Source organism: Loxodonta africana, chromosome 6 (genome assembly GCF_030014295.1).
Source record: "Loxodonta africana isolate mLoxAfr1 chromosome 6, mLoxAfr1.hap2, whole genome shotgun sequence".
NCBI classification, from domain to species: domain Eukaryota; kingdom Metazoa; phylum Chordata; class Mammalia; order Proboscidea; family Elephantidae; genus Loxodonta; species Loxodonta africana.
This window is the reverse complement of record NC_087347.1, coordinates 44,582,421-44,608,387: the sequence shown is the minus strand read 5'-3', so window position 1 is coordinate 44,608,387 and position 25,967 is coordinate 44,582,421. Positions and strand designations below refer to the sequence as shown.

Here is a 25,967-nt window from a genome sequence, read left to right as displayed (position 1 = left end):
TAGATATTAGTAGAATTCTACTCCTCCTCCCTTAGCCGTGACACCAAAAATATCTCCGGACATTGTCAAATGTCCCCTGGGAGGGCAAAATCGCTCCAGTTGAGAATCACTGACATAAAAGATGCTCAATCTCACTCATAATTAAAATAAATACAAATGTAATTAAGAAAATGTTTTTCACCCAACAGATTAGCAAATATTAAAGTTGTATTGCATTCAGTGTTGAAGATGGTATCTCCAAGATATCTCCATAAGAGGCACAATTATATCCTGCTGATAAAAGTGCATATTGTTACAAGATTTCAAAAAGAATATTTAGCAATGTCTTTTAAATGCACATATGCTGTAACTCAACAATTCTACCACATGGGTATACTCACAAAGTATGCCAAGATGTAGGCATAAAGATAACTATACAGTATTGGTTTAAAAGAAAAAACAAACCAAAAAAAAGACACAACTGGAATCCAAATGTCCATAAAGTAATGGTTTTATCATTATTAAAAATGCATACAAAAGAATATAATGCACCAAATACATGTGTAATCCCAGTTATCAAAAATCCATTTCCAAATTCTAGGATCCACATATTATATGCTAATTGAATTCTTCCACTCCATGTGGGAATGGAACTGTAATTGGATCAAACCAATAGAGATTCGCCCCCGAAATATGAGAGGAGGAAGACAGTAACCCCCAATGAAGTACACACCACCCAGTATCTGAATAAAATCTGAGCTAAGGGTTCTGCCAGCAAAGAAGGGGGAATGATGGTTCTTAAGCAGGCAACTAAATATCATCTACTATGTAAGTCTTTGTACCACATATAATCTTTATCAAGGTCTCTTAAATTATAATACTCCATAGACCTAGATTTACAGATTATGAATCCAGTGATGCACACACACACAAGAAATACAGACAGATGTACATAAGTCTATTATATATGTGTGTGTGTGTATATATATATTTATGAAATAGCAATGCAAATATAAGAATACATAGCTAGTGAGTAACAGAACCATCTAGTGCAGGGATCTGCAAACAACCGCCTGAAGGCCGTATTTGGCGTGCCGCCTGTTTTTGTACAACCTATGAGCTAAGAGTCATTTCTACATCTTTAAATGCTTAATAAATAAAAATGTTTCATATTTCGTGATAAGTGAAAATTATATGAAACTGAAATTTCAGTGTCCGTAAATAAAATCTTATTGAAACACAGCTATACTCATTTTTTTGTATTACTGTCAATTAATTACTTTCATGTTACAATGACAGAGACCTTATTCCACAAAGCCTAAAATATTTACTATCTGGCCCTTTAGAGAAAAAGTTTGTCAAACTCTGATCTGTCTAAATCAGAGATTTCTCTAAATCAGATTAATCAAGATTTCTGCCCCCCACATCTAGATATCTATAATTAGATCACTACTTCCAGGAGAATTTCAGTAAAATAAAGAACAGATATCCAGACTTTCTACATCTAGAGGTGTATTTAAAAGTTATTTTCAATTTCTGAGAAAGCATTTTTTTTTAAAAGTAGTAAATTACAAATTTGAGAGAGGAGAAGGAGGAAAAGAGTGGTGGGGAATAAAGAATAGGGAAGGAATGGGAAGACGAAAAGGAAGAGGAGAAACAGGAGGACAAAACAGGAAAAAAAAAAAGCAAAGTGTCCCTCATACAGATCTAAATTAGTTCTTAAACACAATTATGATTTTTAACCATATTTTAATCAAACACCATTGTGAAAATTTAATAACCTTAAGACCCTCTGCCCACCACTCTGTTACACACTAGTCATTTCAATCATATTTACATTATCATTTCTATTTTTATGTTTATACAGTATACACACGACATAGGAACACAAATTGAACAAAGCACTAAATCCATCTTAAGAGTCATACAGAAGGATCTAGACTAGACAGACCCTCTAGAGCAACCCAGCAACTTACTCAGCCTGAAGACCATATACCAGGTTAGGAATGGTCCTTCCTGGTGACTCTTTAGACCAAAATAAACTATTTAGACTTATCCTGGTCTAGATATGAACTTCTCAGTACATTCAGTTTTGAGTAGCAGTGGTGAGTATAGAACAAAGCATGCACCTTGGCATTAGACAACCTGAATTTCAATCCTATTTACTGGTTTTCTGACCTTAAACATATTATTTAACATTTTTTGAGCCTTAGTTCCTCATTGCCAAGATGAGGGTAGTAATAACTACCCTTTGTAGGGAATGTCAGGTATGAAGACTAAATGAAAAATAAAAATTCCTAGCTTGGTACCTGACATACAGCAGATACTCAAATGCTATCCCTTCAGCTTCCCCTAACACTTGGGCCTGAGGAAAAGATGATATCTTCTTCCCAATATTTCTTAAGTTTCTTGCTCAACAGCTAACTTTGAGCCCAGAATGACTAACATGTTTGAGTATGGAACAGATGTAGTCCAAAGATTATCTCTATAAGGAGCCCTGGTGTTGCAGCAGTTAAAGTGCTCAGCTGCTAACCGAAAGGTCCGGTGGTTTGAACCCACCAGCTGCTCCTGGGGAGAAAGATGTGACAGTCTGCTTCCATAAAGACTTACAGCCTTAGAAGCCCTACGGGGCAGTTCTACTCTGTCCTACAGTACGTCTATGAGTGGGAATCGAATGGAGGACAATGGGTTTGCGGGTTTGTTTTTTTTTTTTTCAGTTTAAAGACTACCTCTGCATGATCTTCATATAGAAAGAGATAAGGACTAAGGAACTGCTCCTGGCAATAAAGTGACCAGCAGTATAAAGCTGGGACTACTGAGGAAGATTATCACTGAAGCTCATTCCTCCATGGAATCTGGGGAAGGTTGGTTTATAACAAATTTAACTACAATGTATCCAGTATCTTTCACAACAGTATGGTGACTATATTAGTTTCCTATTGCAGCTGTAACAAATTCCCACAAATTTAGTAGTATAAGCATCACTTTATTATCTTACAGTTCTAGAAGCTAGAAGAATGAAACAGTTTCACTGAACCAAAATCAAGGTGTTGCACAGTGTGCTTCCTTCAAGGGCTCTAGGAGAAAATCCATTTCCTTGCCTTTTCCAGCTTCTGCGTTCCTTGGCTCACGGTCCCTTCTTTCATCTTCACAGCCAGAAGCTCAGCATCTTTACATCTCTCTTCACTTTCACTGTTACACAGCCTTCTTCTGTGGCTAAATCGCCTTCTGCCTTCCTCTGATAAGGGTACTTGTGATTGCATTTAAGGTTCAACCACATTATCCAGGATAGTCTCCCTATTTCAAGATCCTTAACTTAATCACACCTGCAAAGTCCCTCTTGCCATATAAATTATTATTCACAAATTCTCAGGGTTTAGGATCTAGGTATCTTTGAGGGCCATTATTCAGCCAACCACAGGTTAAGACCATGGGTTCTGAAGATAGCCTGCCTAAATCTGAATTACAGCTCTACCAGTTACCAGTTGTATAACCTTGGACAAGTAACTTAGCTTCTCTGGGCCTCAGTTTCTTCACCTGTAAAACAGGCCTAAAAATAGGGTCTACCTTACGGCATAGTTATGCGGATTAAATGAGTTGTGTGAGGATAATAAAAGCACGGACCTCGGAGGTCACGAGGGGATTAAATGAGTTAATACATGTAGGACACAATGTAACACCTACTCTTAAATGCTTGATGGTATCTCCTCTCACCATATGAAGTCATGTGAATGTTTACTCTGATGAGTGATGTTAATTGGGTACCGCGAATCATTTTTTTCTATCTTGCTGGTGCATGAAAAAATAGAAAGCTTGCAGAGTCAGAGTCCTAAATGTAGAAGAAACAACTTTGGCAAGCACAAAAAAAAACTTCCAGTGCCTTTCCTAGCAGGTACACACATATTCAGAAACCCTGGTGGTGTAGTGGTTAGGTGCTATGGCTGCTAACCAAAGGGTCGGCAGTTTGAATCTGCCAGGAGCTCCTTGGAAACTCTGTGGGGCAGTTCTACTCTGTCCTATAGGGTGGCTATGAGTTGGAATCGACTCGACGGCACTGGGTTTGGTTTCTTGGTTTGACACACATATTCCTAGTACTTCCTTAAGTGTCATCTACTTTCAGTGCTAGATCTTTATTCAGTCTTTTTAGGGAAGACTTTACTGTTTTTCTTTATAACCAACCAACCAACCAACCAAGCGTGCATTATTTAAAAAGAAGCCTTTGTAATTCACGCACATCTAGGAGGAAATAAAGTAAAATAGTCGCATGACTTATTTTAACAAGAAAGAGACTTAAGACTAACAACCAAAACATGTTTTTGATATAAACACTGCTGGCAGTTATGGAATTAAATGATCAACAGTGAGTGACTAAATATAGGGCCTATGTCTTAAAAATCTTGCTATTCTCTTAAAACAGGACACTCTGGTCAAAGCAGCCTTATAGAAAAGGCTAAAGCAATTCAAGAAAACTTCAATTCAACTACAGCGTAGAGCCTAGAAAAATAGTAAATGTAATGATTTAATGAACATTTAAACTGGAAATTAAAAAAAATTTTTGTTTACTGTTCAAATAATGCTTTAAGGATTAATATAACACAGAAATGTAGATTCTTTTTTGTATCTATTTCAATTAATGTGGCCACCATACACTACTTAAAGCATACAAAACTACTTCCTCCATCTGTTCATTCAACAACTACTCAGTATACTGTGTACCAGGCACTGTTCTAAGCTCTGAGGATACAGCAATGAACAAAACAAAAACCCTGCTCTCACTGAGCTGGTATTCTGGTGATTGTACTGAATAATTACTAAAGTACCACACCAAACCAAAAAAACCAAATATGTTGCTGTCTAGTCAAATTCCTACTCATAGCGACCCTATAGGACAGAGTAGAACTGCCCCGTAGGGTTTCCAAGGATTCAAACTGCCAACCTTTTGGGTAACAGCTGATCTCTTAATCACTGCACCACATGGAGCCCTGGTGTACTTTACATATGATGTTAGCTCAATTTTCCCTTAAATAATCCTATGAGGTATTATCATTGCTTTACAGATGAGAAAATGGATTGAATTATAAGCTTCAGCTCACCTATCAAGTACAAGGCAGAGTCAGGGTCTGACTAAAGGCATGATCCCAAAGCCTGTGCTCTTCACCACCACATAGTACGTAATGATCTCCCCAAGCCCTCTGACCATCGCTACAAAGCTCAACATTGCTGGCCCTATCACACATACTGGTTTTAGTCCCCTAGCCAGAACTGTCAGAACACAGCGCACTGTATCTTGTGTTTCTTCACTGTGAAACTATATAGTTCGTGGTCTAGCTCTTCCAAAAATTTCTCTCTCATTAACTTTCTACCCTGTCTCCAGCCTGCTTGACACTCTCAGATACATTCTTCCCTTTTCAGAAATTCTTGAAAATTGGCATACATGTGCATGAAACATTTTTGCTATCACACCAAACAGTCTCCCACTATAAGGTGGTGTGGTTAATTTAAAACAAAAATGTAGAAACACTTGGTTTCATGAGTTCATCTATTGCCATCTGTGTGGTTCTTAGCTCTCTGTGTCTCAGATGATTTATAAAATGAAGAATCTTATAGGGATTAGGAAGGAAACTTCTAGTTGCTTTGAGGATTTTACAAAATGATTATAGGAGCCATTATTTTGGTCTATTTTAACTTCAAGACTCACAGTTTTCCTTGACACAATATATGACTAACTGCCCTTATGCACATTAGTAACAATAATAAAAAGTAAATGGAAAAATATGAGAATGAGAGGAAGAAAGAGAATATTTTAAATTATTTCTGTTGCAGTAACAGATTAGGGATGTACTTATTTTGGACAGTATAGTCTGAACAGGAGGGAGGGGTTTATTCCAATAATTTACAAGTATGGAAGGAACACATGTTGGCTGCTGATCTGCATGAAGGACCAGGAAGAGCTCCAATCATCAACTCCAGCAGTAGTTTTTTAGGCAGTGGCAACCTAACCCAGATAAAAGAGAAACTATATAATCTTAAAAATAAAATACATTTACCATGTTCCTAAGGAGCCCTGGTGGTGCAATGGTTAAGTGCTCAGCTACCAACCAAAAGGTTGGCAGTTCAAGCCCACTCAGCTGCTCTGCAGGAAAAGACCCAGAGATCTGCTTCCGAAAAGATTACAGCCAAGAAGATCCTATGGGACAGTTTTAGTCCATCACATGGCATCGCTATGAGTAGGAATCAACTCTACAGCACCCAATAATGGCAATCATGTTCCTACATTTAATAACAGTTTTTTAAAAAAGACAGTTACTCACTAATTTTAATGTATCTCGCTATACCAAAAGTAAGATTTCATTTTTAAAAACATCACAGGAAAAAAAAATCAGATCTTGAAGCACGTAACAAATCCGTACGGCCTCAGGGTTAAGAGCTGAAAACAATGAGGTGTCGCCACCAAAATCCAACCTGGATAATGAGCAACAGACCTCAAGAAAGCAGAGACCACATACCAACATCAAGTTCAGTTGCACTAATGTGCCATGGTCAAAACACACTGGCTACATACAGCACAGCTATTCTATCAGCAATTGTAAAGCTCACTCTGAGGAAACAGAATTTGTGCCCTGCAAATATTTTGTCTCTGTTTTTTAACTGCTACTGAATCTAAAGACCAGCAGAGTTTTCACAGGGCCCTAGTGGCACAGTAGTTAAGAGCTCGGCTGGTAACCAAAAGGTTGGCAGTTTGAATCCACCAGCTGCTCCTTTGAAACCCTATTGGGCAGTCCTACTCTGTGCCATAGGTTAGCTAGAGTCTGAATTGACTTGATAGCAAAGGGCTTGTTTTTTTTTTTTTTTTGGTTTAGGGTTTTCAGAATAGGAAATATATAGAGGCAGCACTACTTAAAAACAGACTGGATTTCAAAAAGCTGTCAAATCCATTAGTTTAGAAGTCCAAAATCATGGGGCTCACATTTCCTCGTAGCCCATGTATTTTGGGCATTTTTTTTTTTTTAACTGCCCTGTTTTATTTACATTGAACATCTGTTGAGGCAAACAACCCTACCCTGCCACAATCTCTACCAGCAGGAGCAGGGAGGGACCTTTTAGCAGCTCAGGAACAGGCCAGAACTTCACTTGCAGATTAGGAAGGCCTCGAATAAATGTCCACAGCTGCATGTTCATTCACACGCTTAGCCTTTAAGTTCTCGAGCTCCTTTCACCTGAATTAACCTTTGACTCAACATTCCACTTTCACAGCAATCCTCTGCTAACCACTTCAGCACTCATATTTCTTCACCACAGGTACATTCTTTTTCACACACTGCGGGATTGTCCTTCATAGTCATTATTCTTGTCCAATGATATATTCAATGTGTGCAATTTTCTCACTTTTAATTTTTTACATTATTTCCACTTTCATATCCATTAATAATCTATCACTAGTACTGCTTTTAGGTACAAAATGGGGTTTGTACTGTTTATAAAATACCTCAAAAGTAAACACAAATAAAACAAATATGCTATAAACAACAGTAATCGCTAAATCGAAAATGACCGTCTGTTGGTGACTGGCAGAGCTGCCAGCTGCAGGACTACTGAAGCAGAGAGGAATACTGTTTCTCTGTACTTTTTCAACAAATAGCGAATAGCAGAGAAGAGAAGGAGTGGCTGCTGAAGTATCTGTGATTCATCGGGGTCTTCCAATCACTAAGAGTTAGATCCCACTGAGGTATGGAAACCATTACGGCAACAGTGAGGGAAGTTTCTAGGCAAGGTACCCACATGTGAATCACAGATAAATTTTACAGGAAGGCAGCCATATTACATAACCTTGGCTGCAAATTTCATACTTTACCTCTTATAAGACTTAGGCAAATAATCCAAGAGCAAAAACATATTAGGAATTTTTTCCTGAAAGCAACGTCTAGTTCTTATCAGAAGCCATTCTGCTTCATATCTCACATCTATGTCTCCATAAAAGTACAATGACAATTATCAAAACATGACCCCCATCATGTGAAAAATGTTAAATCATGCTTTAACGCCTATTCTTTAAGAAGTTAAGAAAACTAGACGTTAAAATAAAATGTTTTAAAATATTTTATGATAATATTTTATGTTTCTGAGGCAGGTATACCTGAGTTCTCAAGGTGACATCTGTGCTCTTTAACCCTTTAAAGAGATCTTTTGCAGATTTGCCCAATGCAATGCATCATTTGACTTCTTGAATGTTGTTTCCATGAGCATTGATAGTGGGCCCAAGTAAAATGAAATCCTTGACAACTTCAATCTTTTCTCCATTTATCATGACGTTGTTTATTGGTCCAGGTGTGAGGATTTTTTGTTTCCCTTTGTTGAGGTGTATTCTCTGCTATTCCCTAGTTAAATCAAACCAAACCCACTGCCGTCGAGTTGATTCCGACTCACAGAGACCCTATAGGACAGAGCAGAACTGCCCCATAGAGTTTCCAAGGAGTGCCTGGTGGATTTGAACTGCAGATCTTTTGGTTAGCAGCTATAGCACTTATCCACTACGCCACCAGGGTTTCCATTCCCTAGTTAGTAACATTAAAATGGAGAAATCTATACATGACTAACTTAAACCCTCATTTGTTTTCTCATCTGTAAAATGGGGATAATAATAATATCTACCTTACAGCATTGTTAATGGATTAAATGAATTAATATTTATAAAGTGTGTATAACAATACTTGGCACACAGTGAGAATTATTTGTTAGATACACTTAAAAAGTAAAACAGCTAAGGAGGTAGAATTTTAAGCTACAAACAATACTATTTCACATAACCTGATCATCTGGATTCGGGCTTAGAAAATGCACAATTCAAATCAGTTCCTACCCTTCTACAATATTAACAGCTCTAACTTCAAAAAGCATGAGCTCCTAGGCTGGCTATACAATCTCTTTTGGAACTGCCACCTTACAATAATTCAGTAGTCCCAATAATTATTCCTGCCTAAAATAATTCATTCTTGTACTAACTACTGGTCCTAGAGAAACTGTCATAAAAATTTCTCCAAATAAGACGCCTATGATGGGAGTGTAGACTAGTGCAGCCACTCGGAAACATCTGAAACTACGCAGTCGAATTAAATTCACACTTACCCCGCTGTTTTGTTGTTAGCTGCCATCAAGTCAGCCACCAATTCATGGCAACCCCATGCACAAGGGAACAAAATGCTGCCAGGTCCTGCACCAACATTATCATTGGTTGTGGTTTGGACCACTGTGATCCACAGGGGTTTCATTGGCTGATTTTCAGAAGTAGATCCACAGTCTTTCTTCTTAGTCAGTTTTAGTCTGGAAGCCTGCTGAAACCTATTCAGCACCATAGCAACACACAAGCCTCCACTGACAGACAGGTGATTGGCTGTGCATGAGGTACACTGGCCAGTAATCTAATAGGATCTCCTGCATGGAAGGTGAGAATTCCAGCACTGGACCACCAATGACCTAAGACCCAGCAATTCTGTTCCTAGGTGTTATCTATCCCAAACAAATTCTCATATCAGCCCACAGAGAGACATGTATGAGATTGTTTCTTGCAGCTCTGTTTGGAGTAGTAAAGTGGGGGCCTATTCTCTGGCAAGTAGAAAAACACTGTGAATACACACCGTGGAGCAACAGGGTACTAAAAATACAGTACTGAGAGATAGCAAGAGGCAAAATGAAATAGATACCACAATGCCATTTATGTAAGTTAATTTTTTTTCTGTATTATATCTATAAACACATTAAAATGTTTTCGGAGAGGGGAATTCAGAGTGAGGTATGGGGATTAAAGGGAATTTTTTTTTTTTTTATTGTGCTTTAAGCGAAAGTTTACAAGTCAAGTCAGTCTCTCACACAAAAACCCATATACACCTTGCTACACGCTCCCAATTACTCTCCCCCTAATGAGACAGCCTGCTCTCTCTCTCCATTCTCTCTTTTCGTGTCCATTTCACCAGCTTCTAACCTCCTCCACACTCTCATCTCCCCTCCAGGCAGGGGATGCCAACGTAATCTCCAGTGTCCACCTGATCCAAGAAGCTCACTCCTCATCAGCATCCCTCTCCAACCCATTGTCCAGTCCAATCCATGCTAAAAGGGAATTTTTTAAAAAACCTATGAAAGTCCTACCGTTCTTTTGGTAGCCTACTAATCATGGAATTACTACTGCATTCTCTCATTACTTCAAATCTTCATAACATGTGCCTGGACATTTAAATATTTGCTGGGGGCAATGTATGCAGAACTAGCAATCTCTGCAATGTAAACTATGTGGGCACTGCTCCTGTCAATTTCTTAAAAGGTCATGCTGTTTTTATATTACCTACCTACTCTAAAGTAGTGCAATTAAATTTCAACTACCGGAATACTAAAAACAAGTGAGGCTAAGCCTCAATGTTGACATTTTCAGATGCTTGGTTACCTGGTAATAGCTTTGAAAGGAAAGGTGTTTAAGTTCAAAGGTGACTAAAGTTTAAAGGTAGTGCATAATTAGCTACATTCCTTAAAAAAACCTCTTTCACATCTGAAGAAAACCAGTCACAAGCTACACTGGAAATTTCCATTCAGTTTCTTTCTCTTTAAATACACAAACACAACACACTGTTACGCTCCGGTGCACCTTTTTTTCTCATTATAAATAAGGTAATATGTTCACTAAAAAAATACAGGTAGTACATAAATATAAATAATCAAATGAAAGTTACTTGTAGGGATATAGAATGTTAACATGCCATTTAGCAGCCTATTCATTTATCTTTCCGTGTCAACGTATCAATCTTCTTCATCATTTTAATAACTGTAGTATTCAGAACATACAATTATATTGACTGTTTCCATCAGCGACTTTCTAACAATGAACAGGGATTCGTTTTACAACTCAAGAATCTGTAATAGGGTCAACAAACTTTTTTTGTACAAAACCCAAGTAAATATTTTAGGCTTTGCAGCCATATTTCTGTCCCTACTGCCTTTGTTCTTTGCTTTTTACAACACTTTAAAAATGTAAAAAACATGCTTAGTTTACAGGACTGGCTGGATTTGGCCCATGGGCTATAGTTTGCTGACATCTGACCTGTAACCCGAAATCACGGTATTTTTGCACCACAGAGTAAAAGGCTGCAAGGATACCAAACTCCTACAGAAAACGCAACAAATTACTGAATAAGCATCAGTATTATCTTTTCAAAACTCTACTTACAGACAGGAATTCCATTTTTTGCTTGACACCCAGTATGGCAATGAGGCTCAAAGGAGATAGTAGATTTATAAAAATGCTTAACGTAACTTTGACTGCATTTAAACATCCTTAGTTTCATGCCTCTTCCCCACCATTTTCTTTTTTTTAATACTCATTGTTTCTATAAAAGGTCATGATTGGCTAAATGCAGTTACTACAAGGGTTATCGTTGTCAAATTAGACCTAATAAAGTGCACATTCGCATATTTTATCATCTTAACATCTGACACCAGAACTCAGGAAAGAAACGCTTTTTGTTTGGGAAAATACTTGGAAAAGCCACTCAGGGTGGAAGGTGAGACCTCAGAGCTTTAAAAGGAAAGCTAAGCTGCTCTGCTTGAGACTAGGAGAAGAATTGTTTGTTTGTTTACTTTTTCCTTCTTGAGAAGAAGAGGAAAGCCAGAGAAAAGAGAGACAGGTCAGTTCTATAGACATGGCAAAAGCTCAGAGGCCACAAGAACACTAGGAATTTGCAGAAATCTTAGGGATGGTTTTTGGCTTCCTCATAATATGAAACTGGAAACTCAAGACAACTATTTGGCTCCTGAGGGGTATGGACACTCAGCTGACATTTGGGTCACCCGTTTAAACAACAACAACAAAAAACTGTTGCTGTGGAGTCGATTCCGACTCATGGCAACCCTACAGGATAGAGTAGAACAGCCCCATAAGGTTTCCAAGGAGCAGCTGGTGGATCCGAACTGCCGACATTTTCGTTGGCAGCCAAATGTTAACCATATTGCCACCAGGGCCCCATCTGGGTTACAGACATATTAAAATATTGGTTCACGAGGGCAATTGCTGTCAGGAATTTATATTCCAGAATACTAATAAGGAAATTAACCATAGTTGTTATATCTTTTTTTATTATTATTATACCTTTAAACCTTTTTCTAAAATATAGAAAATTATGCCCTTCTGACTAAAGTAATAGAAAAAAACCATTATAGGTCTTCAGAAACGGGTAATGCAGAGTAAATTGCACTCTAGAGTTTGTGGATTTCTTGTTCTCTTACCCCAAAATGGGGGAAAACATCTTTAACAGTGGCATTTTATACAATAGATTCTGTGGGTACTGAACTAGGTACTATACTTCTAGAACCATATAAATCCTTTCCTTTTACTGCTTTTTTCAATTTCTGCCAATTATTAAATACTCAGTACGAATGCCATTTCTGGCATAAAGTGTTCCCTCATACCCCAACCTTACCCCACACAATTAGACTCCCTAATCAACTGAGTCATTATTTCACTTTTATTGTGACACACATTATAACATGTTGCAATTGTATCTTCTTGATTTTTGTATCTCTGGCACCTATCACAGTGGCCTGACGCAGCAGGAGCTGGTAATTTGGTTTCTCACACAGATTTTCCTACAAAGGAAAAATAGACTAACTCTCTATGAGGACCAAACTATGCAGTTCACCCGACAGTCATACTGTATATTAAAAGCAGACATTCTGGTTTATTTCTCAACCTTTAGTGAGTTTGTTTGGTGTGTCTATTCCTCCAGGGCCAATCAACTCTGAGTACTCTGAGAAAATGTCAGTTTCTGGACTGGCAAAACTGAAGAGGAGACACCATAACCCTGAAGCACTTCCTGAGCAGGAACTAGTTTTTTGACACTGAAAACAAAAACCAAAACCTCTTCGTTAAATTCAAGATTTTACTGTAGAATACAGGACCTCTTTAAAGTGTTGAAAGCAAAGATGTCACTTTGAGGGCAATGGTGCGCCTGACGCAAGCCGTGGTGTTTTCAATCACCTCATATGCATGTGAAACCTGGACAATGAATAAGGAAGAAGGAAGAAGAGTTGATGCACTTGAATTGTGGTGCTGGCAAAGAATATCGAATACATGGCGGACTGCCAGAAGAATGAACACATCTGTCTTGGAAGAAGTACAGCCAGAATGCTCCTTAGAAGTGAGGATGGAGAGACTTTGTCCCACATACTTTAGGCATGTTATCAGGAAGGACCAGTCCCTGGAGAAGGACATCATGCTTGGTATAGTCAGCAAAAAAAAGGAAGACCCTCAAAAGATGGACTAACCCAGTGGCTGCAACAATGGACTCAAACATAGCAATGGTTGTGAGGATAGCACAGAGTCGGACAGTGTTTCCCTCTGTTGTACATACGGTTGCTATGAGTAGTAAGCAACTTGACAGCACCCAACAAGTGTAGAATATACCAAATGAAACTAGCACTATAGCAGTCTCCTAAGATTGGTTTATAAAGAAAAACAATTTAATAAAGATACAGCTTTCTGACTGAAGTGAAAAATACTTGATAAAAAGACACATTCTCCATTCTATTCTAAATTCAATCTTTTCTAATAATAACAGCTAATACTGATCAAGAATTAATCAAGAATTACTATGTGCTAAATACTTTTTATGCACATGATCCTCTTTAATCCTCACAACAACCCCATGACATGCCCACAGTATTATTATTGGATATTCACTTACTAAATATAAAGAAGCTGAGCTTTTGAGGTTAATTAATTTGCCCAAGCTGCTAAGAGCCAGGAATCAAACCCAAGCCTGTGTTCGTCCAAAGCTGGAGCCTCTAGTCTCTGAGCTCTATTGCCAAAAGACTGGAAGTGCAGGGGACAGGGCGTAAGCGTAGTTTGAAAAGCCTCAGAGAGAATTAAGGAGCCCTTGTTGCGTAATGGTTAAGCAGGAGGCTGCTAACTAAAAGGTTGGTGGTTTGAAACCTACCAGGGGCTCCACAGGGAAAAGTCCTGGCAATTTGCTTCTGTAAAGATTGACGGCCTAGGCAGCCCTATGGAGCAGTTCTACTCTGTCACATGTGGTCACTCTGAGTCAGAATGGACTGCACACAACAAAAATAACAGAGGTAATTCTAATACAAACCTATCCCTACATGCTGCTTTCTTTCTTTAATCGCATATTGATTCCTGATTAAATAAAAATAAAAGTAAATAATCCCCCATTTGTTCTTAAGTGGTTTTTATTTGCTAAGCTTTTAGAAATGAGTTATCTGATCCCAACTCTGAAGGTACTGCATTTCTGATGAGGCAGGATGAGCTGTGCATGTTCTTACGGGCACCATACTTTTCTTTAATAGGACAACACTTCAAATCTGAACGTGATTTTTCCTTTAAATGGATATTTTACAGTATCAAGAAGATGATATTATGAATTTGGAATAAGTCTGCTACTTGTTCTGAGCTGCTAAAAATAAATGGAATACTATATATCAAAAACAAATCCTCATTCGGTTAAATTTCAAGTCTACCTATATCTTAATACTATGCAAATGACAGGCATTCAATAAATATCTGTTAAATGAATGTTTCCTTACATCCTTGCAATCTGTAACAGAGGGAAAAATGAAACTACATAAGAAACATGAGACTGTTAGAGCATTTGAAAAATTGAAGGCTTCTTACCCCAATTTACAAAAATCTACATAGGCCTCTCATGGGTTTCAATAAGAGATATAAATGTGCAGGAATATACAAATTAAGTCCATCAATTAAAATGAAGTTGGAAAAATTCCCTAACAATGATATTGACAACATGGTGGCAAAAAACAGAATCTTTTTTTTTGGGGAGGGGGGGGTTCCACCATTTTCTTATTTTATAAACATTGCTGGCAAGGTGTTTGCCCTCTAATGTTAACACATGGTAATGAGAAAAGTCTAACAAACTGCTATAGGAAAAAAAGTACACATGTATATCCTTAGAGAGAGTAGACTGAAAAGAATTTGATGACCATGAGATTTTACTATGAACAGTAATTACCAGAGTATAACATACTGACTATAGTGACATCCTCCAGGATTATAACCTCTTTTGTCCCTATAACGAATGGCCCGAAATTGCTAATTTTTTGAGATTTTTAAGTCCATTTTCACTTTAGTTTCCTCTTTCACTGTGAGGCTATCAGCCATTAACACTTGACTGTTGCCAGAATGCTTCTCCTCTTTCTAACCTGTTGCTGGCTTGAGAAACCAGATAACCAGGTTATCGGAGAACCCATAAGGTGCCTGCTTGAGACTGAACCGTAGGGCCTGTTTTTCTGACCTTGGCTGGTTCCCTAGTACCTCCTTCTTTCACCCCTCCAGCACCAGGGATTTTGTTGGCTTTCTTCTCTTCCTTTGGCACTGCTACCAAGTACTTCTCTCACCTAGTTTTCTTTTCCCTAGGCTGGCTATTGAATACACTCTGCCTTTTCTTTTCTGTCTCCCAAGAAGAGTATAGGTCCTCCTTCTCTCTTTCATTGAGAGGATTTTACTGTTAATCGCTATGGGGAAATACAGAATAGATTGCAAACATGGGGGAAAAAGGCTTAGGAAAATTTAAAGTGTTTCATTGTGATTATGCTCCTTATCATTGTTTACCGACCCCCTTCTTGAATGATCCCAGAAGACTACATGCTCATTTGTCCTTCTGCGCTCACTATACTGTGAGATCCTTGAAGGAAGGTATTTTATTTTTATACTCCCCAAACCTAACAGCAACTGACGCATAGTAAACTTGCAATACATGCCTAACTATAAGCTTAATGATTAAAAATATCAACACACTGAATAAAGAAGTAACTTAATTAAAAAGTTGATTATTAATACATTCTAAATTTTTCAGTCCAAGGCCAACTAAATGAATTGCCTTAAAAAGCGAAATCAAGCTGAGATTGAGATAGTCTAATGAAAACACTGTATTTGTTTATGAAAAACTGTGTATAAAGGAGTTTTGTGTAAAAGGGATCATTTTTACAGCAATAACACATTTTATTTGTAATGACTAAAAAGAACTAGTTGTCAGTCTCATAGGAAAGCTAAAACTGAATCATTTGGCTCATTGTTTAGTTTTATTATGTTCTCCACTGTTATGGACTGAACTGTGTCCCTCCACATTGTGTATCAACTAGGCTAGGCCGTGATTCCCAGGATTGTGTCGTTGTCCACCATTTTGTCATCTGATGTGATTTTCCTTTGTGTTGTAAATCCTATCTCTATGATGTTAATGAGGTGGGATTATTGGCAGTTATGCTAATGAGGCAGAACTATGAGATTAGGTTGTATCTTAAAATCAATCTCTTTTTCGATATAAAAGAGAGAAGGGAGCAGAGAGACAGGGGACCTGATAACACACCAAGAAAGCAGTGCTACAAGCAGAGCACATCCTTTGGACCAGGGTCCCTGTGCCCGAGAAGCTCCTAGACCAGGGGAAGATTGATGAGAAGGACCTTCCTCCAGAGTCAACACAGAGAGAGCCTTCCCCTGGAGCTGGCGCCCTGAATTTGGACTTCTGGCCTACTAGACTGTGAGAGAATAAATTTCTCTTTGCTAAAGCCATCCACTTGTGGTATTTGTAAGCAGCACTAAATTACTGAGACATCCACTAAGAGCATTTGCAGCTGAATATGAATGCAATTAAAATAAGCCTCACATCAAATGAGAAATAATCAGAGATCTACTTTAAAATCTTACAACTGCTATCTTATAAGCCTCAAACGAAGTCTTTCAATTTTGTGACTAAAAATAACCAAAAGCAAATTCAGTGGCTTAGACTGGTATTAGCTGAGAAAGACGACATGGTTGAAATGTTTTCTTAAAAGTTCCTAAATTGTGTGCTTTAGGAACAGTAGAACCATCTCAGAGACATTTTAATTGGTTTCTAGTCTTCTCCTCCTCTCTTCTTCCTCAAGACAGAGAGTGCTCTTTCTCAACCAAGAAGCTTCCCTTTGTTTTGATTTATACCACTGGTCTGAATGATCCCAAAGCATCACACACAATACAACCCAATATATATATACATATATAATATACATAACACACAATATGCTTATGACTAAAAACAACAGGAGCAGAAAGCAAAGCTTTGGCACTTGTAACTTGAATATCATTTATATAAGTGAAGAATCTTTAAGAAGTCTGGGAAAATCCATTTTCTAAGTTGACTTACATATTAAATATAAAGCAGCAGTTACTGGTACTGGCATAAGGACAGATATAGACCAATGGAATAGAATTAACCATTCACCAGAAATAAAACCAAACATCTACGGTCAATTGATTTTTGACAAGAGTGTCAAGTCCATTCAAAGGAGAAAGACAGCCTCTTCAACAAACAGTGCTCTTTCAGCAACTGGATAACAGTATGTAAAAGAATGAAGTTGGACAACTAACATATGTTTTATATATGTAAATATATGTTTAGAAGAAAATATAGGGGTAAATTTTCACGACCTTGGATTTGGTAATGGATTCACAGATACGACACCAAAGCACAAGCAACAAAAGAAAAAATAAACTGGACTTCTTCAAAATTAAAAATTTGTGTGCACTGAAGGACATTATGAAGAAAGTAAAAAGACAGCCTACAGAGGGGGAGAAAATATTTGCAAATTTCATAAAAGTATAGTCTCTAGAATATATAAAGAAGTCTTACAACTCAACAACAAAAACACAAACAACCCAACTTAAAAATGGGCAAAGGACTTCAACAGGCATTTCTTCAAAGAAGATATACAAATAGTCGAAGAGCATATGAAAAGATCTCAACATCATTACACATTCCAGTATCAAACCAGTTGTAGTCAGTTCCAACTCATAGCGACCCCACATGTGCAGAGTAGAACTGCACTCTGTATGGTTTTCAAGGCTGTAGCCTTTTGGAAGCAGATCACAAGCCTTTCTTCATAGGCACTTCAGGGTGGGTTCCAACTGCCAACCTTTCTGTTAACAGGCAAGTGCTTAACTCCGTGTGTCATCCAAGGACTCCCATTAGTCATTAGGGAAATGCAAATCAAAACCACAATCATACCACTTCATACCCACTTACTGTTGTTCAATCCTGTTGAGTCAGTTACAACTCATGGCAACCGTATGCACAACTGCCTGGTCCTGTGCACCCTCAAAATCGTTCCTGTTTGAGCCTACTGATGCAGCCACTGTGACAATCCATCTTGGTGAGCGTCTTCCTCTTTTCTGATGACCCAATACTTTACCAAGCATAATATCCTTCTCCAGGGACTGGTCCCTCCTGATAACATGTCCAAAGTATATGAAACAAAGTCTCGCCATCCTCGCTTCTAAGGAGCATTCTGGCTGTACTTCTTCCAAGACAGAGTTGTTCATTCTTCTGGCAGTTCATAGTATATTCAATACTCTTCACCAACACCACAATTCAAAGGCATCAATTCTTCTTCAGTCTTCCTTATTCATTATCCAGCTTTCACATGCATATGAGGTGAATAAAAAAACCATGGCTTGGGTCAGGCTGACCTTAGTCCTCAAAGTGATATCTTTGCTTTTTAACACTTTAGAGGTCTTTTGTAGCAGATATGCCCAACGCAATATGTCGTTTGATTTCTTGACTGCTGTTTCCATGGGTGTTGATTGTGGATCCAAGGAAAATGAAATCCTCGACAACGTCACTATTTTCTCCATTTATCATGATGTTGCTTACTGATCCCATTGTGAGGATTTCTGTTTTCATGTTGAGGTGCAATCCATACTGAAGGCTGCAGCTGCAGCCTTTGATTTTCAACAGTTAAGTGTTTCAAGTCCTTTTCGCTTTCAGCAAGCCAGGTTGCGTCATCTCCAAGCTGCAAGTTATTAGTCTTCCTCCAAACCTCATGCTGTGTTCTTCTTCATATAGTCCAGTTTCTTGGGTTGCTTGCTCAGCATACAGGCTGAATAAGTATGGTAAAAGGCTACAACCCTGACACACATCTTTCCTGATTTTAAACCACACAGTATCCTCTTGTTCTGTTTGAATGACTGCCTCTTGGTCTATGTACAGGTTCCTCATGAGCCCAATTAAGTATTCTGGAATTCCCATTCTTTGCAATGTTATCCATAATTTGTTATGATCTACATAGTCAAATGACTTTCCAGAGTCCATAAAACATAGGTAAACATCTTTCTGGTATTTTCTGCTTTCATCCAAGAGCCTTCTGACATCTGCAATGACATCCTTTATTTCACACCCTCTTCTGAATTCAGCTTGAATTTCTGGCAGCTCCCTGTGGATGTACTGCTACAATCGTTTCTGAATTGTCATCAGCAAAATGTTATGTGTATATTAATGATATTGTTCTGTAATTTCCACATTCTGTTGGATCACCTTTCTTTGGATCTGGCACAAATATGGATCTCTTCCAGTTGGTTGGCCAGGTAGTTGCTTTCCAAAATTCTTGGCATAGATATGTGAGCACTACCAGCACTGCATCCATTTGCCAAAATATCTCAACTGGTATTCCATCAATTCCTGGAGCCTTGTTGTTCTCCAACGCCCTCAGCGCAGCTTGAATTTCTTCCTTCAGTACCATCGGTTCTCGGTCATAGGCTTCTGCCTGAAATGTCTGAATGCTGACCAATTTTTTTTGGTACCGTGACACAATGTATTCCTTGCAGCTTCCATTGATGCTTCCTGCATTCACTAGGATGGCTATAATTTTTTTTTAAAGGGAAGTAACAACTGTTGGGGAGAAAGCAGAGAAATGGAAAACTTTGTACATTGTTGGTGGGAATACAAAATGATCTAGCCACTGTGGAAAATAGTTTGGCATTTCCTCAAAAAGTTAAACATCTCCTTTGCTCAAGTAGACACATAAAACTATGTGGACAGCTCCTGTTTGGAGGCAAAATAAGAAGGCATAGGAGGACAGGAGCTGGCTAAATGGATACAGGGAATACAGGGTGGAAAGGAGGAGTGTGCTATCTCACTAGGGGGAGAGCAACTAGGAATATATAGCAAGGTGTATGTAAGTTTTTGTATGAGAGACTGACTTGATTTGTAAACTTTTACTTAAAGCACAATTAAGAAAAAAAAAATGTTAAACACAGAATTACCCAACATCTTAAGTCACAGGTGTGGCTTTAAGGAACAGAAATTGATTCTCTCACAGTTTAGGAGGCTTGCTGTTGTTGTTGTTAGGTGCTGTCAAGTCAGTCCCGACTCATAGCGACCCTATGCATAACAGAACGAGACACTGCCTGGTCCTGCGCCATCCTTACAATCGTTGTTATGCTTGAGCTCATTGTTCCAGCCACTGTGTCAATCCACCTCGTTGAGGGTCTTCCTGTTTTACGCTGACCCTGTACTCTGCCAAGCATGATGTCCTTCTCCAGGGACTGATCTCTCCTGACAACATGTCCAAAGTATGTAAGACGCAGTCTCATCATCCTTGCCTCTAAGGAGCATTCTGGCTGTACTTCCTCCAAGACAGATTTGTTTGTTCTTTTGGCAGTCCATGGTATATTCAATATTCTTTGCCAATACCACAATTCAAAGGCGTCAACTCTTCTTCAGTCTTCCTTATTCATCGTCTAGCTTTCACATGCATATGATGTGATTGAAAATACCATGGCTTGGGTCAGCCGCACCTTAGTCTTCAGGGTGACATCTTTGCTCTTCAACACTTTGAAGAGGTCCTTTGCAGCAGATTTGCCCAATGCAATGCGTCTTTTGATTTCTTGACTGCTGCTTCCATGGCTGTTGATTGTGGATGCAAGTAAAATGAAATCCTTGACAACTTCAATCTTTTCTCCATTTATCGTGATGTTGCTCATTGGACCAGTTGCGAAGATTTTTGTTTTCTTTATGTTGAGGTGTAATCTTTATTGAAGGCTGTGGTCTTTGATCTTCATTAGGAAGTGCTTCAGGTCCTCTTCACTTTCAGCAAGCAAGGTTGTGTCATCTGCATAATGCAGGTTGTTAATGAGTCTTCCTCCAATTCTGATGCCCCGTTCTTCTTCATATACTCCAGCTTCTCAGATTATTTGCTCACCATACAGATTAAATAGGTACGGTGAAAGAATACAACCCCGATGCACACCTTTCCTGACTTTAAACTAATCAGTATCCCCTTGTTCTGTCCGAACAACTGCCTCTTGATCTATGTAAAGGTTCCTCAAGAGCACAATTAAGTGTTCTGGAACTCCCATTCTTCACAGTGTTATCCATAGTTTGTTATGATCCACACAGTCGAATGCCTTTGCATAGTCAATAAAACACAGGTAAACACCCTTCTGGTAGTCTCTGCTATCAGCCAGGATCCATCTGACATCAGCAATGATATCCCTGGTTCCACGTCCTCTTCTGAAACTGGTCTGAATTTCTGGCAGTTTCCTGTCGATACACTGCTGCAACTGTTTTTGAATGATCTTCAGCAAAATTTTGCTTGTGTGTGATATTAATGATATTGTTCTATAATTTCCACATTCGGTTGGATCACCTTTCTTGGGAATAGGCATAAATATGGATCTCTTCCAGTCCGCTGGCCAGGAAGCTGTCTTCCATATTTCTTGGCATAGATAAGTGAGCATCTCCAGCATTGCATCTGTTTGTTGAAACATCTCAACTGATATTCCACCAATTCCTGGAGCCTTGTTTTTCTCCAATGCCTTCAGAGCAGCTTGGACTACTTCCTTCAGTACCATCGGATCCTGATCATATGCCACCTCTTGAAATGCTTGAATATCGACTAATTCTTTTTGGTATAATGACTCTGTGTATTCCTTCCATCTTCTTTTGATGCTTCCTGCATCGTTTAAGATTTTCCCCAGGGAATCCTTCACTATTGCAACTCGAGGCATGAATTTTTTCTTCAGTTCTTTCAGCTTGAGAAACTCCGAGCGTGTTCTTCCCTTTTGGTTTTCCATCTCCAGCTCTTTGCACATATCATTATAATACTTTGTCTTCTCGAGAGGCCCTTTGAAATCTTCTGTTCAATTCTTTTACTTCATCAATTCTTCCTTTTGCTTTAGCTGCTCGATGCTCAACAGCAAGTTTCAGAGTCTCCTCTGACATCCATCTTGGTCTTTTCTTTCTTTCCCTTCTTTTCAGCAACCTCTTTCTTTCTTCATGGATGATGTCCTTCCATAACTCATCTGGTCTTCAGTCACTAGTGTTCAATGCATCAAATCTGTTCTTCAGATGGTCTCTAAATTCAGGTGGGATATACTCAAGGTCATATTTTGGCTCTCCTGGACTTGCTCTGATTTTCTTCAGTTTCAGCTTGAACTTGCATATGAGGAATTGATGGTCTGTTCCACAGTCGGCCCCTGGCCTTGTTCTGACTGATGATATTGAGGTTTTCCATCGTCTCTTTCCACAGATGTAGCCAATTTGATTTCTGTGTGTTCCATCTGGCAAGGTCCATGTGTATAGTCGCCATTTATGTTGGTTGAAAACCTTACGAGGCTAGAAGTCTAAAATCAAGGTGCTGGCTCTAGGGGTAGGCTTTCTCTCTCTGCCCTGGGGGAAGGTCCTTGTGTCCTTTCAGCATCTGTAAGCATCAATCTTCCCCTGGTCTAGGAGGTTCTCTGTGCAAGGACCCTGGGTCCAAAGGACATGCTTCTCTCCCAGCTCTTCTCTCTTGGTGGTAGGAGGTCCCTCTTCTCTGCTCGTTTCTCACTCCTTTTATCCCCTTTAACGGTGGTACATCCTACCCTTATCCTCACTAATATAACCTAATCATGCCTCATTAATATAAAGGACAACTCACTCCCAAATGGGACCATCACAACCGGCACAGAGGCTAGCAGTTACAAGACATACTTACATCAGATCACAAAATGGATGAATCATGGCCCAGTCAAGTTGACACAAATTTTTGGTGGACACATTTCAATTCATGACACCCAGAAATGAGTAATGGCCCAAAAGACCCAGCAATTCCAACCTTAGGTATATACCCAAAAGAAATGAAAACAATTACTTAAACAAATGCACATACATGCATATTCACAAGAGATGCTATTCACAACAGCCAGCTATTCACTGGAAACAGCCTGATGTCAATCAATGGAAGACTGGATAAACAAACTGTGGCATATACATACAATGAAATACTCATCCATAAAAGGAATGAAGCACTAGTACATGCTACAATGATGATGAATCTCAAAAATATTACACTAAGAAAAAAAAGGTCACAGATTGTATGATTTCATTTACATGAAATATCCAGACAGGTAAATCCCTAAAGACAGAAGGCAGATTGGTGGTTACTAGGAGCAGAGGGGAATGGGATGCATCAACTTCACTGGTATGGGTATCCTTTTGAGGTATCAAAATGTTTTGGAACTAGACAGAGGTGGTGGTTGCATGACACTGTGAATGTTATTAATGCCACTGAATGGTTCATTTTAAAATACTTAATTGTATTTATGTAAATTTCACCTCAATGAAGAGGAAGAAGACGGAGGAGGAAGAGAAGTAGTTAAGTTCTGAAAAGATCACAAAACCATGTGAAATGGGGCTGCTGCTTGGGTTTTCCAGCATAGACATATCTTCCACGATCCTCTATGTCCTTTCTCTTCTAAAGTAATTCCATACCACATCTTTCTCATTCATTTCTGACACTCCGTCTGTTCTTTATTTCTCTTATTCTCATTCCTTTCACTAAAAATCAATGTACATTCAGATCTAGCTTTCTCTCCAAACTTTGAGAATTAAGTACAAACATTATGTCCATCGTGCACTTGCACACTTGCTGCTGGGAGTGTAAATCTGTAATTCTCTTAGAAGAGGAAATGGGTGACTGGGAGATCAAAGGGGGAGAGAAACTTACTTTTGATCATACATCTTTTGATCTGTGAATCATGTGTGTATGTTTAAAAAAAAATGAAATATAAGTTTACTTAAAATCCTACTACTGATTTCTCTAATTTTGCTTCATCAGTTATCCTTATCCTCTTCTACCTTCATCCTCTTCCTTGGCCTATTAATACACTAAAAAAATTTTCCGTTTTATTAAAAACAGGTGAAGTAAAATTTTATAAAGTAGCTCCCAAAACTCTAGACTCTCTCTAGCTACTGCCTTTCTCCTCACACAAGTTTCTCCAAAGAATATCTAAGGAAGGTTAAAGAGCTAAGAAATTTAACATTTAAGATCTAATGGGGGAGAATGCTAAAGATCTTCATCTAATGATCTAGGTTAGATCTAAAATTTAATACTCTAGATTAGATCTGAAGCCCTGTGGCACAGTGGTTAAGAACCTGGCTGCTAACTAAAAGGTCAGCATTTGGAATCTACCAGCCACTCCTTGGAAACCTTATGGGACAGCTCTACTCTGTCCTATAGAGTCACTATGAGTCAGAATTGACTCAATGACAATTGGTTTGGATTAGATCTAAAAATCTAACGATACCAGAAATCTAAGTTCTCAAAGATGAAAATCTCGTACGCTGTTAGCAGTGAAAGAAAAGGAATTTTATTGAGGAATAATACATCTTGAGCTGGGCAGCATGATGTAAAAATACAAAGCCCTCCTCCGTTCAACTTCCTGGTGGTCCTTCGAAACAGGTATGAATAAAAAGGCATTAGCCAGCTCAGTAGCTGCACACCAGGTACCAAACACCTAATCTGTTGCTGTCGCACAGATACCAGGAAATGTATTAATTTGCTCAAGCAATGAAATTACATCTGGTACAGCAGCCGAAATTGGAGTCACCATGTAGTCAAGTTTATGATAATTCACAGTCATTCTCCAAGATGAATCCAGTTTCTGCACAGGCCAAATAAGCAAGTTGATGGGGATGTGGCGGGAATCACCACTCCTGCATCCTTCAAGACCTTGATGGTGCCGTAATCTCTACAATCCCTCCAGGAATGCAGTGTAACTTTTGGTTTACTATTTTCCTAGGTAGTAGTAGTTCTAAAGCATTCCACTTGGCTTTTTCTACTGTAATAGCCCTTACACCACATGTCAGGGATCCAATGAACGGGTTCTGCCAATTGCTGAGTATGTCTAGTCCAATTATGCGTCCTGGAACTAGGGAAATCACTACAGAATGGGCTTTGGGACCCACTGAACTCACTGTGAGTCAGACCTGAGGTAAGGCTCCATTAATAACCTGGCCTCCATAAGCCCCTGCTGTGGTGGGGCAGAATAACATTTTGGGTTTCCTGGAATTAGTGTCAGTTTGGAGCCAGTGCCCAGTAATTGAAGCACTCTGATTATTTCCTTCTCCCCAGTGAACAGTTACTCTAGTAAAAGGCCACAGATCTCTTTGCGGAAGGCTGGGAGAAAAAGTAACATATAAATTTTTGGCAGTATAGTGGGGTCTTTTTCAAGGCGACCCGGCCTCCCCTTCATTCAAGGGGTTGTGGGTCTGTAAACTGGCTCAAGTCTGTGACTCTCTATTCTGGTGATTCGAGTTAGACTGTTGTTCACTTGACTTAAAATTCTTCCACTTGTACAGATCTACTAAATATTTAGTAGATTTCCCTTCTTTTTCACTCCTACGGACACCATAACTAAATAACCAATGTCATAAGTCCATACGAGTCAGACTATTCTGATTGCTGCTTTGACTCTGCTGTCCATTACGGTAACCATGCCCACCTTGTCTTTGGCGATAAGTGCTACCACTTGGCCCCATCACCACAGGGTCTAATCAGCCCCATTGTAGCTACATATCTTAATTTAGTTAGGGCAGTTCTCACTGTCAAATCTGATTTACGTAAAATAGCAATCACAGCAGTCTTCAAGGATGATGGGGTTCCCTTTCAAAATTTGTTCCTCACCGTTGTGGTGAAAAGTGTGTCCTCTGGGCACACCACGGGTGAGTCTGTGGGTCCAACCTGATAAATCCACCCTAATATGCCAATTTCCCTAAGCCTTTGGATACCTTCTTCTACAGTATACCAAGGCAGTTTGGCATTTTAACTTGATTTAGTGTAGGCCACCACGTAACTCATGCTTCAGCAACCCAACCAAATAAACCATTAGATCCTTTCTTAACCTC

The 25,967-nt window shown here is 38.9% G+C and overlaps 1 protein-coding gene across 2 annotated transcripts in view; it reads right to left on the bottom strand.

Annotated features, from left to right (window-relative positions):
* Positions 1 to 25,967, bottom strand: part of TRAK2 (trafficking kinesin protein 2) — a 69,591-nt gene that overhangs the window by 37,702 nt on the left and 5,922 nt on the right. The window lies entirely within an intron of this gene.